Source organism: Pan paniscus, chromosome 9, assembly GCF_029289425.2.
Source record: "Pan paniscus chromosome 9, NHGRI_mPanPan1-v2.0_pri, whole genome shotgun sequence".
Classification (NCBI taxonomy): Eukaryota; Metazoa; Chordata; class Mammalia; order Primates; family Hominidae; genus Pan; species Pan paniscus.
In genome coordinates, this window is record NC_073258.2 from 25,741,345 (window position 1) to 25,757,461 (window position 16,117).

At 38.3% G+C, this 16,117-nt stretch overlaps 1 pseudogene; it reads left to right on the plus strand.

Moving 5' to 3' along the window:
* Positions 1-532: 532 nt before the first annotated feature.
* LOC100991145 (52 kDa repressor of the inhibitor of the protein kinase-like) lies at positions 533-5,818 on the plus strand (annotated as a pseudogene).
* Positions 5,819-16,117: the final 10,299 nt, after the last annotated feature.

The following is a 16,117-nucleotide window of genomic DNA, read 5'->3' on the forward strand; positions in this document are numbered from 1 at the left end:
ACTCGGAGAGGGCATGGAAGCTTCATCCCACTTCCCACATACTTTGCCCCATGCATCCCTTCTACATGACTGTTCATCTGTATTCTTTGTAATATCCTTTATTGATATAATGAAACAATAAATTTAATCAAGTTGTTTCCGTGGGTTCTGTGAACCACCCTAGCAAATTAATAGAACCTGAAGAGTGGGTCATGAGAACCCCAATTTACAGTTGGTTGGGCAGAAGTACAGTTCACAGCCTGGGTCTTGTAATTGGCATCTAAAGTAGGGTGCACTCTTTTGGGACTGAGCCCTTAACCTGTGGAACCTGAGTCTAATTCCAGGTAGATGGCATCAGAAGTAAATTCAAAGATAGTATAGCCAGTTGGTATCCACTGGAGAATTGCCTGTTGTGTGAGGAAGAACTCACACACATTTCGGTGACCAGAAGTGAAGTGTTTTGTGTTGTGGTGGTGTATTGAGTGTGAGTAGAGAAAATGCTTTGGTTTTTCTCTTCTCCTACAAGGGGATGGAGAGTTAAGCACTATGGTAAGCTAGTGGAAAAATACTGGAAGACATTGTGATCAATGGGATTTGTGAAGCATATTGAGTCAATTCCTGAGTGCAAATATTTCTCTCTGTGATTAAGCCATCTGTGTTTCATAACTGATGCCCATGGAAGATAACCTCCTAACCTCCTAGGAAGATAGGGTCATTATCTTTTGTAGTGATTACACATCAAAGAAATGGCCCTCAGGTCCTTAAGATATTCCTGGGTTGCAAAACTGGCAAGAGGCTTTTAAAATGATTTGCCACTGCGCACCTGTAATTCCAGCTACTTGGGAGGCTGAAGCAGGAGAGTCACTTGAACCTGGGAGGCGGGGGTTGCAGTGGGCCGAGATCACGCCACTGTACTCCAGCCTGGTGACAGATTGAGACTCTGTCTCAAAACAAACAAACAACAACAACAAACAACAAACAAACAAAAATTTGCATCTCAAGTGAGCAGAGAAAGAATTTACAATTGCAAGTTATATAAAGAAAATGCTCTAAGAAAAGGGAGATCAGGACCTAGAATCAAGAATGAGCTCATCTATAATTTAGTCAGGTGAGAGAACTGTTAAGGTTATCTTGGTCAGAGAGTTTGTTTTCCAAGTTGAAAATAAGGCAGTAAAAGAAAGATGAAAAAAAAGAAAAAGAAAAGAAGTACAGCATAAAAAAAAAAAAGATCTTAAGAATAGAGATTTTAGTTAGAATATCAAGATTCTTAAAATGAGTTGTGATTTTGAGTCTGTTACATGTGTAATAAAATACTGGAAGACATGGCTTGGAGGAATTTTATAGTATCTATCCATGATAAGCAAAACAGCTATTTTTCCTAGATGTTTTACATTTATTACTCCTGAAAGGTGGCAAAGTAGACCAAGGAATCTTTCCTTTTGTGCTGTATAATTTAATGAAAATATTAATCACCTTTAATTTACTAACCCTAAGCGAACAAACTAGTTGCATGATCACTACGTAGAGTCACGGAGTATAGTAACTCAGGGTAGAAATTGAGTTCTTATTTAGTATGATGAAATGTACCTTCCAGTTAATAAGAATAGTGGACATTCATCGAGCATTCACACATGCCAAACAATGTTGTAGACCCTTTATGTACATTTTATTACAATTTACTCCTTGGAGAAACTTACATATTTTCACTATTTTTATTGCCATTTGGCATCTTTTATGATCAGAATTGGGAAAGAACATACACTAGTAAATTTGAAATCTGGGCTCTAAACCCAAGCAGATATGACTTCAAACCCCTAGCTCTTATTCATCCTTTTTAGCATGAGTTAGGATTTTCAGTACTGTAAGAATAAAAAAATATGGGACTGTCATGGGCTTGAGGAATGTAGAAGAATGGTTATTTCCAATAAGTAACAGGGATTCAAAGGTTAACTGGTGTAATCTTTTTTATTCATTTAAAGTAGTCATGCTTATTTCTTAGACATTTCCTGCTGAAATGACACGTTTGAAAATATTATGGATTTACTGTATATATTTATTATTTCATTTTTGCCCACCCTTTATGACATGGTAATGTGTTCTAGTTACAAGCCAGTTGAAAGTCAACCAGATAATAAAGTAGTGTTTCTCTTTGGCTTAATAACTCATCAATATAGGAAATTGTGTCTGCTCTCTGTGGTTGAACCTTGACAGGTTCAGTAGTCTCTGCATTGTTGAGATATTACTTTTCTAACAATAAAACAATATTTAAGTAATTACATGATATATTTTTGGAGTAGAAAAAAATTGCTAGAAGCAGAGAGAGAGAGATCATTATGAAATGATACTACCGAATTTTCATGTCTCATTTTACTCATAGGTGCCATCAGTCTTAATGATGGTTATCCTCTTTCATCTCATGGCAATTTTATGTTGCTGATGAACATAATACATAGTGTACATTCATATGTATTGTTCCATTTACTACTTAACCTACTAATAAAAGGTCATGTTAGAATAATTCACAAAAGACAGTTTAGAAAGAGTATCACAACTCAATGTTTAGTTCTTTTCCCCAAAATAGGAGATTTGGCTTATGTATCAGGCATCCTGAGTGGAAATAATCCTTCTGAAAATGGCTTCTTAGAAACACTTCAGGCCAGGTGTGGTGGCTCATGCCTGTAATCCCAGCACTTTGGGAGGCCGAGGCAGGCAGATCACAAGGTCAAGAGATTGAGACCATCCTGGCCAACATGGTGAAACCCCGTCTCTACTAAAAATACAAAATTTAGCTGGGCATGGTGGCATGTGCCTGTAATCCCAGCTACTCGGGAGGCTGAGGCAGGAGAATCGCTTGAACCCAGGAGTTAGAGGTTGCAGTGGGCCAAGATTGTGCCACTGCATGCCAGCCTGGCGACAGAGCAAGACTCGATCTCAAAAAAAAAAAAAAAAAAGAAAAAAGAAACACTTCAGAAGCAGAGGCACAAAAGCCATTATTCTGAAAAGAAAACTTGGGGTTAAGCAGTATCCTAACAATAACAACGTGGGGATTTCTGTGGCTCATTGATGGAAATGGTTCTCATAATCTGGTGAAATCATTCAAGTGGAATTTACATAGACATTCTGTAGTTGCTCTTTCTTAAGAAATTTGAAATAGGTACTTTTGGACTTCAAAACCTTTAGCCAAATAGTTAAAGGTGGGATAAAAATAATTTTACATTTTTTCTATGTCATCTGTATATGGTGCTTTATTTATAACACTGATATCAAATTGCCCATTCATTGCTTATTGTTCTATACCAGGAATAGCATACACCTAGATTAAATGCTACCACTTCCTCTCCAACCTGAAACTCTACTTCAGCATCCTTTTCAAAATCAGCTATACCACTGACCCTGCGAAGCCACCCTGGCTGTCCTCCCAGGTCCTGATGGGTGGGCAAACTGCCCTGAGGAGGCTGGGAGGGGAGGGCATGATGCTGAACTTATGTGCAGCCCCCAACTGCAAGCAGAGGAGCATGTGGTTGGACCTGGCCTTCTTCAAGTTCCTGCAGTATTGGGCCAGAGCCCAGAAGTGAGTGAAGAATTGTTGGAGAGCAGACTTAGAAGATAAAATGCCTGACCAACTAAATAAACCTTATTGATCATGTGCCAAATACTTTGAGACCTCTGTGATCGGTAGAAATGTAAATTTTGCAGAAACATCAGAAAAATTCAGAATGATTGGATTATTTTATTTCTCAAAACTAATTGAAGCAGATATTTGTGAAGTAATTGGGAGAGTCCTTATAGAACTCTTCTTCAATAGAATGCAATACCAACAATATTTGTTCTTACCAATCATTTAAACAATTCAAATAATAGACACACAAAGTGAATAAAAGAATTGAATGAAGATGAAATCAAGACAGTGAAACAGAGAAAAATTTATGAAACTTCTGAACAGGAACAAAAACATAAACTAACAACAGCAATGCTCAGAACCCCACTGCAGAAGAAGGGGATGAAGAGCAAGATGAGGACATCTTACCTGTGACCCTTGAGGACAAGGAAAACAAAGAATGCCTAAAATCTCTATTTGAAGTCTTGATTGTTATAGGATAGCAAAATGTGTCGCTGAATGGACATGAGGCTAATGAAATCACAGGAGGTCTTTTTACTCAAGATAACTTTCAAGCAATGCTAGAGTGCCTGATAAATTCTGGTGCGGAGGTCCTGAGAAAGCACTTTGAGACAACAGCAGTTAACACATTGTTATGTTCGAAAACACAGCAGAAACAGATGCTAGAGATCTGTGAGGGCTGTATTCAGGGAGAAACTCTCAGAGAAGTGAGAGACTCACACTTCTTTTCTATCATCACTGACAATGTAGTGGACATAGCAGGAGAGAGCATCTAACCTGTGTTGGTGAGGTTGATGAATCTCATAAACTGAGAGGAACTTGTAGACTTCCTGGCTTATGAAGCTGATGCAGAAATTTTGGCTGTGAGTTTTACACTGTGACAACTGAGAAGCAGAGACTAAATATGCAATATTGTCACAGCCAGGCTTACATTGTTTCCAGTGGATTTTGTTCCAAAATGAAAGTTGTCACTTGTAGAGTTTTAGAGAATTCTAGAAGCAACACTCCGCAAGCTATCTACACACTCTGACCTTATTGTGCCTTAAATTTGTGTTGGGCTAAATCAGTGCCTGTTATTTGAGTATCTGTTGCGTTAGGAACAATTGAGGAAGTTTATTCTTTTTACCATAGATCACCACAACTGCTTGTAGAACTTTACAATGTAATTTCTATTCTTTTTCAGAACAATGAAGAAAGGGGTAAACAAACTGAAGGGAATTTGCCATTCTCAGTGAACAGTCAGGGATGATGATTCTGAAATTTTAGTGGACCTCCTGTAAGCACTTGTTTTATGTTTAGATGGTATAAGTAGTGACACAAATATTAGATGGTATAACAGTATAGATGGCCAAGCATTTGTACTCTGCAGTGTAGTAACAGATTTTGATTTCATGGTTACTATTGCTGTTCTTTAAAATGTCTTAACTTTTACAAGAGCCTTGGGAAAAAAATCTCCAGGGGCAAACCTCTGATGTCTTCTTTGCAGCCAGTAGTTTGACTGCTGTATTGCATTCACTCAGTGAAGTGAAGGAAAACATTAAAGTTTATGAGGAGTTTTGGTTTGAGGAAGCCATAAATTTGGCAGCCAAACTTGATATGCAGATGAATCTCCCTGGGAAATTCCACAGAGCTCAGCAAGGTAACTGGGAATCTCAACTAACCTCTGAGTTACTGTAAAGAAACCCTAAGTGTTCCAACAGTGGAGCACATTATTCAGGTACTTAACGATATATTCCCAGAACAGCATCTCAGAGCCCTTAAATGCTTAGCTCTGGGATCCTCAGTCACGAGATAACTCAAATTTCATACATCAGAGGAACACCATGCCGACATGCACAGAAGTAACTTACTTAGTCCTGGCAAGCTCTCAGCCGAGCTTCATTGTTGGAGAATCAAGTGGAAACACATAAGGGAAGATATAAAGCTTCCATTCACCAATTATGAAGTCCTCTGTCTGCCTGACATCAAGTTTTTTCCTAGTGTGGATGCATTGCTGTATGACCTGTGTATTCTTCCTGTGACGAAGGTTGAGAATGAGTGGTATGAAAGCATACTTGAGGAACACTTTGACCAACCAAACTTAAGAGTAACCATGCTTTGCATAACATAAATTTTGATATGAAACATGATCTGAATGTAATGGTGGACACATATATTAAACTCCATACAACTATGTCAGAACTTCCTACAGATAATTCAAAAACCATTGAAAATACCTAGGGGACTTTTAAAAATAGGCTTTCTCACATTTGATACTTGGAAGAAAAGCCTTAAGGTGTATGAAGGCCACATAATAACTAAATATCTTTGCCTGTAGGCCTCCATTGACTATATTAGCCATTGATAATCTACCTATTTAAATGATCCCTATTTATACTCTCATGCTTTGAAGACCTATCTGTTCTTCCAGAAAATAGCATTGAAAGTGCCATGTTTGCATTCTGTGTGATCTCTTCTAGTGGCACTCTTCTAGTGGCATTTTAGACATGACACTTATTATTACAGTGGATCTCTAGTTCTTGGGTGTTGACAATTCTTTGAAGAAATATATTCTGAGGAGGTTTGGGAGAAAGGAATACATTTTATAAAATGTTACAGTGAAGCCCACAATTGATCTTTGACTAATAGGAGATTTTAGTATGTTGTTAAACATCTGTACTGGACAGTTACCAGAAAGAAGCTTGTGAGCTTGCCAAAAGAGAATTTCACTGTAGATTTTGGCTCTCTCAAATGAACTTAAAGGAATGAATTACAGTTAAAATTAGAATGGAAGAGCCTGCCATTGTTGCTCAACATCTGGTTGTTGCTGTTTACATTTTTTTGTGGAGCTTACATCTTCCTAAGCTTTCTAGCAGGTATATGTTGAAGACTTCTGTTTCATGGTTAAGGCAGAACCAAAGGCCAGGGTACTGACAACTGACTTGTCTGTTTTTTTCTCTATTTTTCCATGATTATATCTACTGTCTCGTCTTTGTTTACAAGCAAAACCTGGGAAACTTACAAAAACAAGTGCTTTGTTGTTTATCTAGAAATAATATGAAAAATTTTATTATTATTTTTGGTGAAGAAAATCAATTTGCATAGGTTATTTCAATCTAAATTAAATGTGAATTTTATTTTTTAAAAAGTCAACTCTTTAGGGAGGCAACAATAAACATTTAGAGATGGCATTTGAGTTGACACTTGTGCACTATATTAACATAATATTTGGACAAAAAGAAACATAAGGAAACATTATTTATAATATGTGCTTATTATTTTACAGTGGTCTGTGGGGGAAACAGGAATCCACCAAACACAAATTTGAAATGACTGTATGACAGGAGAACAAAGATAGCAGTACTTACCAAGACATGCAAATGTATTTTTATCAGATCTTCCATAGCCTCAGGGTTCACTTTGCTGTACATGATAAATCAAAGATTCTCAGATCTGAAGGCCGCCTCCTCTGCCCTCAACCTGGTACATAAGTCTCCTCTCGCTCACTCTTAGAAGTGAATATTCAGGTTCTGCACTGGGATCTGCACAACCTTGGGAAGTTGCAGCTTCCTCAAGCAGCCCACTTTCATTTGGGGACAACTTAAATTATGATTTAAAACAAAAACAAAAACAACTGGGCACAGGGGCTCACAGCTTTAATTTCAGTACTTTGAGAGGTTGAGGCAGGAGGATCCCTTGAGCTCAAGGGTTTGAAACCAGCCTGGGAGGCATAGCCAGACCTCATCTCTACTAAAAATCAAAAAAAATTAGCTGGGCATGGTGGCATGCACCTGTAGGGTCAGCTGCTTGGGAGGCTGAGGCAGGAGGATCACCTGAGCCCAGGAGGTACAGGCTGCAGTGCGATATGATGCCACAACTGTACTCCAGCCTAGGTGAGAGACTGAAACCCTGTATCAAAAAAGAAAACAAAAATAAAAATGAATATTTAAAAAACCCTTTGGCTTCCTAACTTAGGCATAGTCCATCCAGATATTTAAACACAGGTGGTTGGTTTCCTTACTTATTTTATGTTTCACTCAACCCAAATTCTTCTCTGTCTGCAACTTAACAATTTATTTACTCATCTGTAAATGGAAAGTTTTATTATAGATTGTATATTTAGTTATTTTCAGGGTATTTTTTTGCAGTGGAATTAGTTATATAAAACAAAATACCAGCATTATATCCTTATAAATAAACTACAGACCAAGGATATGCTGTGATTAGAGACAGAATGAAAATCTGAGAGCCCAACTACTTGGTTTCCCTTTCAGTCTTCATAGAAATCCTCCAGTACCTCAGGGGACATCAAGGGCTTCATGATAGAAATAGTAAAAAATACCAAAGCATTGAATTATGAAATTTCTGTCTAATTTAAAATATTTATATATTTTATTAAGGTGAATTAGCTTCTTTTCCTTAGGCAGTCTTTATAGGTGACCCTGACTCTATTCAGCATCTGGGGCCCTTTTCTGGATAAACCCCAATGTGTCACACTGAAGGATCTATCTTAAAATGCTCCATTTAAAAAATAGCCAACTTCAAAACTGAATTTATGATATGCAAAAATGGTTGCTTTGCTGCCTTTTAATAGAAAAATAAGTCAATGAGAAATGGTTTACTCAAACATAATGCAAACAAACACTGAAGATTTGACTATGTAAATCATCATGAATAAAAATATAACATCACTTTCCTATTTATAAAACTCTTTATTCTCAGATATCTGAAAAATTCTAAAAACAAGCAGCACAGAAGAAGCAGTTCACATGATTTTCTATCTTCCATTGTCCTTAATTGATGCAAAACAGAGACTATCCACATCTTCTGGCCTATATTTCAGTAAGCAAAGTATAGAGTGGGTGACCACCTTGATTTGTTTTCGTAATATAATGTCTTATACATATAGAAATGATTTTAAAAATGATTTATTTGGATGTAAAGCACTCCTACTTCTGCTCATTATGATTACAAAGGATATAGTTGTACCTATTGGAATGACAATTATAATTTTAATATTCTTTAGAAATTTTCACTATAAAAATTATGTGACACTTTCAAAACACTGAAAAAGATTTGTCTTAAGAAACTTTTAAAGGGATAGAGTGAAACTTATTTCATTACTTTTACTAATAAACTTCAATCTCAATCAATGGTAAAATATCCAAGTTAGGGCCAGGCACGGTGGCTCATGCTGCAATCCCAGCTCTTTGGGAGGCCCAGGTGGGCAGATCACTTGAGGTCAGGAGTTTGAGACCAGCCTGACCAGCATGGTGAAACCTCATCTCTAATAAAAATACAAAAATTCCCTGGGTGTGGTGGTGGGTGCCTGTAATCCCAGCTACTATGGAGGCTAAGGCATGAGAATCGCTTGAACCTGGCAGGCAGGAAGTTTCAGTGAGCCAAGATTATGCCACTGCACTCCAGCCTAGGAAGCAGAGTGAGACTCTGCCAAAAACAAAACAAAACAAAACAAAAAAACTGGGCAAGATGGGCAAATAGGAACAGTTCCAGTCTGCAGCTCCCAGCAAGACCAACGCAGAAGGCAGGTGATTTCTGCATTTCCAATGGAGGTACTGGTTCATCTCATTGGGACTGGCTAGACAATGGGTATAGCCCACGGAGGTCAAGCAGGAGAAGGGTGGGGTGTCGCCTCACCTGGAAAGCCCAAGGGGTTGGGAAACTCCCTTCCCTAGCCAAGGGAAGCCTTGAGGGACTGTGCCATGAGGAACGGTGCACTCTGGCCCAGATACTACGTTTTCCTCACTGTGTTTGCAACCCACAGACCAGGCAATTCCCTAGGGTGCCTATACCACAAGGCCCCTGGGTTTCAAGCACAAAACTGGGCGGCCATTTAGGCAGACACCAAGCTAGCCAAAGGATTTTTTTTTTTTTTTTTGTACCACAGTGGTGCCTGGAATTCCAGTGAGACAGAACCGTTCACTCCCCTGGAAAGGGGACTGAAACCAGGGATCCAAGTGGTCTTGCTCAGCAGATCCCACCCCCATGGAGCCCAGCAAGCTGAGATCCACTGACTTGAAATTCTCACTGCCATCACAGCGCTCTGAAGTTGACCGGGACATTCGAGCTTGGTGGGGGGAGGGGCATCCGCCATTACTGAGGCTTGAGTAGGCGGTTTTCCCCTCACAGTGTAAACAAAGCTGCCAGAAAGTTTGGACTGGGCAGAGCCCACTGCAGTGCCACAAAGCCACTGTAGCCAGACTGCCTCTCTAGATTTCTCCCCTCTGGGCAGGGCATCTCTGAAAGAAAGGCAGCAGCCCCAGTCAGGGGCTTATAGGTAAAACTCCCATCTCCCTGGGACAGAGCACCTGGGGGAAGAGATGGCTGTGGGCACAGCTTCAGCAGACTTAAATGTTCTTGTCTGTTGGCACTGAAGAGAGAAGTGGATCTCCCAGCACAGCATTCGACCTCTTTTAAGGGACAGACTTCCTCCTCAAGTGGGTCCCTGACACCTGTGCCTCCTGACAGGGAGACATCTCCTAGCAGGGTTCGACAGACACCTCATACATGAGAGCTCCAGTTGGCATCTGGCGGGTGCCCCTCTGGGACAAAGCTTCCAGAGGAAGGAGCAGGCAGCAACCTTTGCTGTTCTGCAGCCTCCACTGGTGATATCCAGGCAAATGGTCTGGAGTGGAGCCCCAGCAAACTCCAGCAGACCTGCAGAAGAGGGGCCTGACTGTTAGAAGGAAAACTAACAAACAGAAAACAATAGCATCAACATCAACCAAAAGGATGACCACACAAAAACTCCACTCAAAGGTCACCAATGGCAAAGACCAAAGGTAGATAAATCCATGAAGATAGGAAAAAACAGCACAAAAAGGCTGAGAATTCAAAAAAAAAAAAAAAAAAAACAGAATGCCTCTTCTCCAAAGGATCACAACTACTCGCCAGCAAGGGAACAAAACTGGACAGAGAATGAGTTTGACAAATTGACAGTAGTAGTCTTCAGAAGGTGGGTATTAACAAACTCCACTGAGCCAAAGGAGAATGTTCTAACCAAATGCAAAGCAGCTAAGAACCTTGATAAAAGGTTAGAGGAATTGCTAACTAGAATAGCCAGTATAGAGAAGAACGTAAATGACCTGATGGAGCTGAAAAACACATCACGAGAACTTCGTGAAGCATACACAAGTGTTGATAGCCAAATCAATCAAGCAGAAGAAAGGGTATCAGAGATTGAAAACTTAATAAAGTGTGAAGATAAGATTAAAGAAAAAAGAATGAAAAGGAACAAACAAAGCCTCCAAGAAATATGGGACCCTGTGAAAAGACCAAAGCTATGTTTGATTGGTATACCTTAAAGTGATGGGGAGAATGGAACCAAGTTGGAAAACACACTTCAGGATATTATCCAGAACTTCCCCAACCTAGCAAGACAGACCAACATTAAAATTCAGGAAATACAGAGAACACCACAAAGATACTCCTTGAGAAGTGTGACCCCAAGAGACATAATTGTCAGATTCACCAAGGTTGAAATGAAGGAAAAAAATATTAAGGTCAGCCAGAGTGAAAGTCTGGTTACCCACAAAGGGAAGCCCATCAGACTAATAGCAGATCTCTCTGCAGAAACTCTACAAACAAGAAGAGAGTGGGACCAATATTCAACATTCTTAAAGAAAAGAATTTTCAATCCAGAATTTCATATCCAGCCAACCTAAGCTTCATGAGTGAAGGAGAAATAAAATCCTTTCCAAACAAGCAAATGCTGAGGGATTTTTGTCACCACCAGGCCTGCCTTACAAGAGCTCCTGAAGGAAGCATAAAATATGGAAAGTAAAAACTGGTATCAGTCACTGCAAAAACATACGAAAATTTAAAGACCATCAGCACTATGAAGAAACTGCATCAACTATTGGGCAAAATAACCAGCTATCATCATAATGACAGGATCAAATTCACACATAACAATATTAACCTTAAATGTAAATGGGCTAAATGCCCCAATTAAAAGGCACAGACAAGCAAATTGGATAAAGAGTCAAGACCCTTCGGTGTGCTGTATTCAGGAGACCCATTTCACGTGCAGAGACATACATAGACTCAAAATAAAGGAATGGAGTCAAGATGTACCAAGCAAATGGAAAGCAAAAAAAAAAAAAAAAAAAAAAAAAAAAGCAGTGGTTGCAATCCTAGTATCAGATAAAACAGACTTTAAACCAACAAAGATCAAAAAAGACAAAGAAGGGAATGACATAATGATAAAGGGATCAATGCACCAAGAAGAGCTAACTATCCTAAATATATATGCACCCAATACAGGAGCACCCAGATTCATAAAGCAAGTTCTTAGAGACCTACAAAGAGACTTAGACTCCCACACAATAATAGTGGGAGACTTTAACAACCCACTGTCAATATTAGACAGATCAACGAGATAGAAAATTAACAAGGATATTCAGGACATGAACTCAGCTCTGGACCAAGTGGAACTAATAGACATCTACAGAATTCTCCACCCCAAATCAACAGAATATACATTCTTCTCAGCACCACATAGCACTTATTCTAAAATTATCCACATAATTGGAAGTAAAACACTCCTTAGCAAATGCAAGAGAATGGAAATCATAGCAAACAGTCTCTCAGACCACAGTGCAATCAAATTAGAACTACTCAGAATTAAGTAACTCGTTCAAAGCTGCACTACTTGGAAACTGAACAACCTGCTCCTGAATGACTACTGGGTAAATAACGAAATGAACACAGAAATAAGTTATTTGAAACTAATGAGAACAAGGACACAATGTACCAGAATCTCTGGGACATAGCTAAAGCAGTATTTAGAGGGAAATTTATAGCACTAAATGCCCACAGGAGAAAGCAGGAAAGATCTAAAATCGACTCCCTAACATCACAATTAAAAGAACCACAGAAGCAAGAGCAAACACATTCAAAAGCTGGCAGACGACAAAAAAATAACTAAGATCAGAGCAGAACTGAAGGAGAGAGAGACATGCAAAACCCTTCACAAAATTAATGTAAGCTGGAGCTGGTTTTTAAAAGATTAACAAAATAGATAGACCACTAGCCAGACTAATAAATAAGAAAAGAGAGAAGAATCAAATAGACACAATAAAAATGATAAAGGGGAGATCACCACTGATCCCACAGAAATACAAACTACCATCAGAGAATACTATAAACACCTCTATGCAAATAAACTAGAAAATCTAGAAGAAATGGATAAATTCCTGGACACATACACCCTCCCAAGGCTAAACCAGGAAGAAGTCAAATCCCTGAATAGACCAATAACAAGTTCTGAAATTGAGGCAGTAATTAATAGCCTACCAACCAAAAAACCACCCAGGACCAGACAGGTTCACAGCTGAATTCTACCAGAGGTACAAAGAGGAGCTGGTACCATTCCTTCTGAAACTATTCCAAACAATAGAAAAAGAGGGAATCTTCCCTAACTCATTTTATGAGGCCAGCATCATTATGATACCCAAACCTGGCAGAGACATAACAAAAAAAGAAAATTTCACTGTAATATCCCTGATGAACATCAGTGTGAAAATCTTCAGTAAAATACTGGCAAACTGAATCCAGCAGGACATTAAAAAGCTTATCTGTCACTATCAAGTCAGCTTCATCCTTGGGATGCAAGGCTGGTTCAACATATGCAAATCAATAAATGTAATCCATCACATAAACAGAACCAATGACAAAAACCACATGATTATCTCAATAGATGCAGAAAAGGCCTTTGATAAAATTCAACACCGCTTTATGCTAAAAACACTCAATAAACTAAGTATTGATGGAACATATCTCAAAATCATAAGAGCTATTTATGACAAACCCACAGCCAATATCATACTGAATGGGCAAAAGCTGGAAGCATTCCGTTTGAAAACCGGCACAAGACAAGGATGCTGTCTCTTACCATTCCTATTCAACATAATATTGGAAGTTCTCGCTAGGGGAATCAGGCAAGAAAAAGAAATAAAGCGTATTCACATAGGAAAAGAGGAAGTCAAATTATGTATGTTTGCAGATGACATGATTTAATATTTAGAAAACCCCATAGTCTCAGCCCAAAAACTCCTTAAGCTGATAAGAAATTTCAACAAAATCTCAGGATACAAAATCAATGTGCAATAACTACAAGCATTAATATGTGCCAATAATAGACAACCAGAGAGCCAAATCATGAGCTAACTTCCATTCAAAATTGCTAAAAAGAGAATAAAATAGCTAGGAATACAACTTACAAGGGATGTGAAAGACCTCTTCAGGGAGAACTACAAACCATTGCTCAAGGAAATAAGAGAGAACACAAACAAATGGAAAAACATTCCATGCTCATGGATACGAAGATTGAATATCATGAAAATGGCCATACTGGTCAAAGTAATTTATATATTCAATGCTATTTCCATCAAGATACCATTGACTTTCTTCATAGAATTAGAAAAAAACTACATTAAATTTCATATGGAACCAAAAAAGAGCCCGTATAGCCAAGACAATCTTAAGCAAAAAGAACAAAGCTGGAGGCATCATACTACCTGACTTCAAAGTATACTACAAGACTACATTAACCAAAACAGCATGATACTGGGACCAAAACAGATATATAGACCAATGGAACAGAACAGAGACCTCATAAATAACACCACACTTCTACAACCATTTGATTTTCAGCAAACCTGACACAAACAAGCAATGGGGAAAGGATTCCCTGTTTAATAAATGGTGTTGGGAAAACTGGCTAGCCATATGCAGAAAACTGAAACTGGAGCCCTTCCTTACACCTTATACACAGATTAACTCAGGATGGATTAAAGATTTAAATGCAAGACATAAAACCATGAAAACCCTAGAAGAAAACCTAGGCAATACCCTTCAGGAAATAGGCATGGGCAAAGACTTCATGACTAAAACACCAAAAGAAATTGCAACAAAAGCCAAAGTTGACAAATGGGATCTAATTCAACTAAATATCTTCTCTACAACAAAAGAAACTATCATCTGAGTGAACAGGCAACCTACAAAATGGGAGAAAATTTTTGCAATCTATCCATCTGACAATGGGCTAATATCCAGAATCTACAAGAAACTTTACAAATTTACAAGAAAAAAAACAACCCCATCAAAAGTGGGCGAAGGATATGAACAGACAATTTTCAAAAGAAGACATTTATGTGGCCAACAAACATGAAAAATGCTCATCATCAGTGGTCATTAGAGAAATGCAAATCAAAACCATAATGAGATACCATCTTATGCCAATTGGAATGTCGATCATTAAATGTCAGGAAACAACAGATGCTGGAGAGGATGTGGAGAAATAGAAATGTTTTACACTGTTGGTGGAAGTGTAAATTAGTTCAACCATGGTGGAAGACAGTGTGGCAATTCCTCAAGGATTTAGAAGCAGAAATACCATTTGACCCAGCAATCCCATTACTGGGTATATACCCAAAGGATTATAAGTCATTCTGCTATACAGACACATGCACACGTATGTTTGTTGCAGCACTGTTCACAATAGCAAAGACTTGGAACCAACCCAAATGCCCACCAGTATTGGACTGGATTAAGAAGATGTAGCATGTATACAACATGGTATAATATTTTGCTGCCATAAAACAGAATGAGTTCATGTCCTTTGCAGGGACATGGATGAAGCTGGAAACCATCATTCTCAGCAAACTAACACAGGAACAGAAAACCAAACACTACATGTTCTCACTCATAAGTGGGAGTTGAACAATGAGAATATATAGGCACAGGGAGGGGAACATCACACACCAGGGCCTGTTGGGGGGTGGGGTCAAGGGGAGGAATAGCATTAGGAGAAATACCTAATGTAGATGATGGGTTGATGGGTGCAGCAAACCACGATGGCACATGTATACCTATGTAACAAACCTTCGCGTTCTGAACATGTATCCCAGAACTTAAAGTATAATTAAAAAAAAAAAATTTTTTTTTCATTGATACAATGCTCTTGCTGCATTTTTAGTAGTACTACATTTCATCAACATTTTTATTTGGTTCAACTTCTTTTTATTTTTGTTTAAGCATTTAATTATTATGCCAAAGAAAAAATGTAGAATTTGAATGAGTATAAACATATCTATAACCTTCTTTATATATTTAAAGAATATACATTCTATTTTTTTCTGATTTGCTTATATTATCTTCAACATACTCTTTATGAATGTCATTTGTAGATCAACTATTATATTACTATTTAAAGCTATTTATTTTTATTGGAATATAGGAAAGTGAGTTATCTTAATTGAAGCAATAGTGTGTATAAAAATAGCAGCCCATGAGTAATAGAACAAGTCTTAACATCTATCATTAAAGCATTGTGCCACTTGCTGTAAACCAAAAATAAAATTGTAAGTCTCCCAAATAATTAAATGGATCCCTCCTCTTGGCGAAGGGCATTCCAAAGTAAACCTGAAAAACTAGTTCTGGCCATCTTGGGAAGGATATGCCACGTTATAATCTGTTCTCTTTGTAATTCAGGCACAACTGACCATCATTAACATC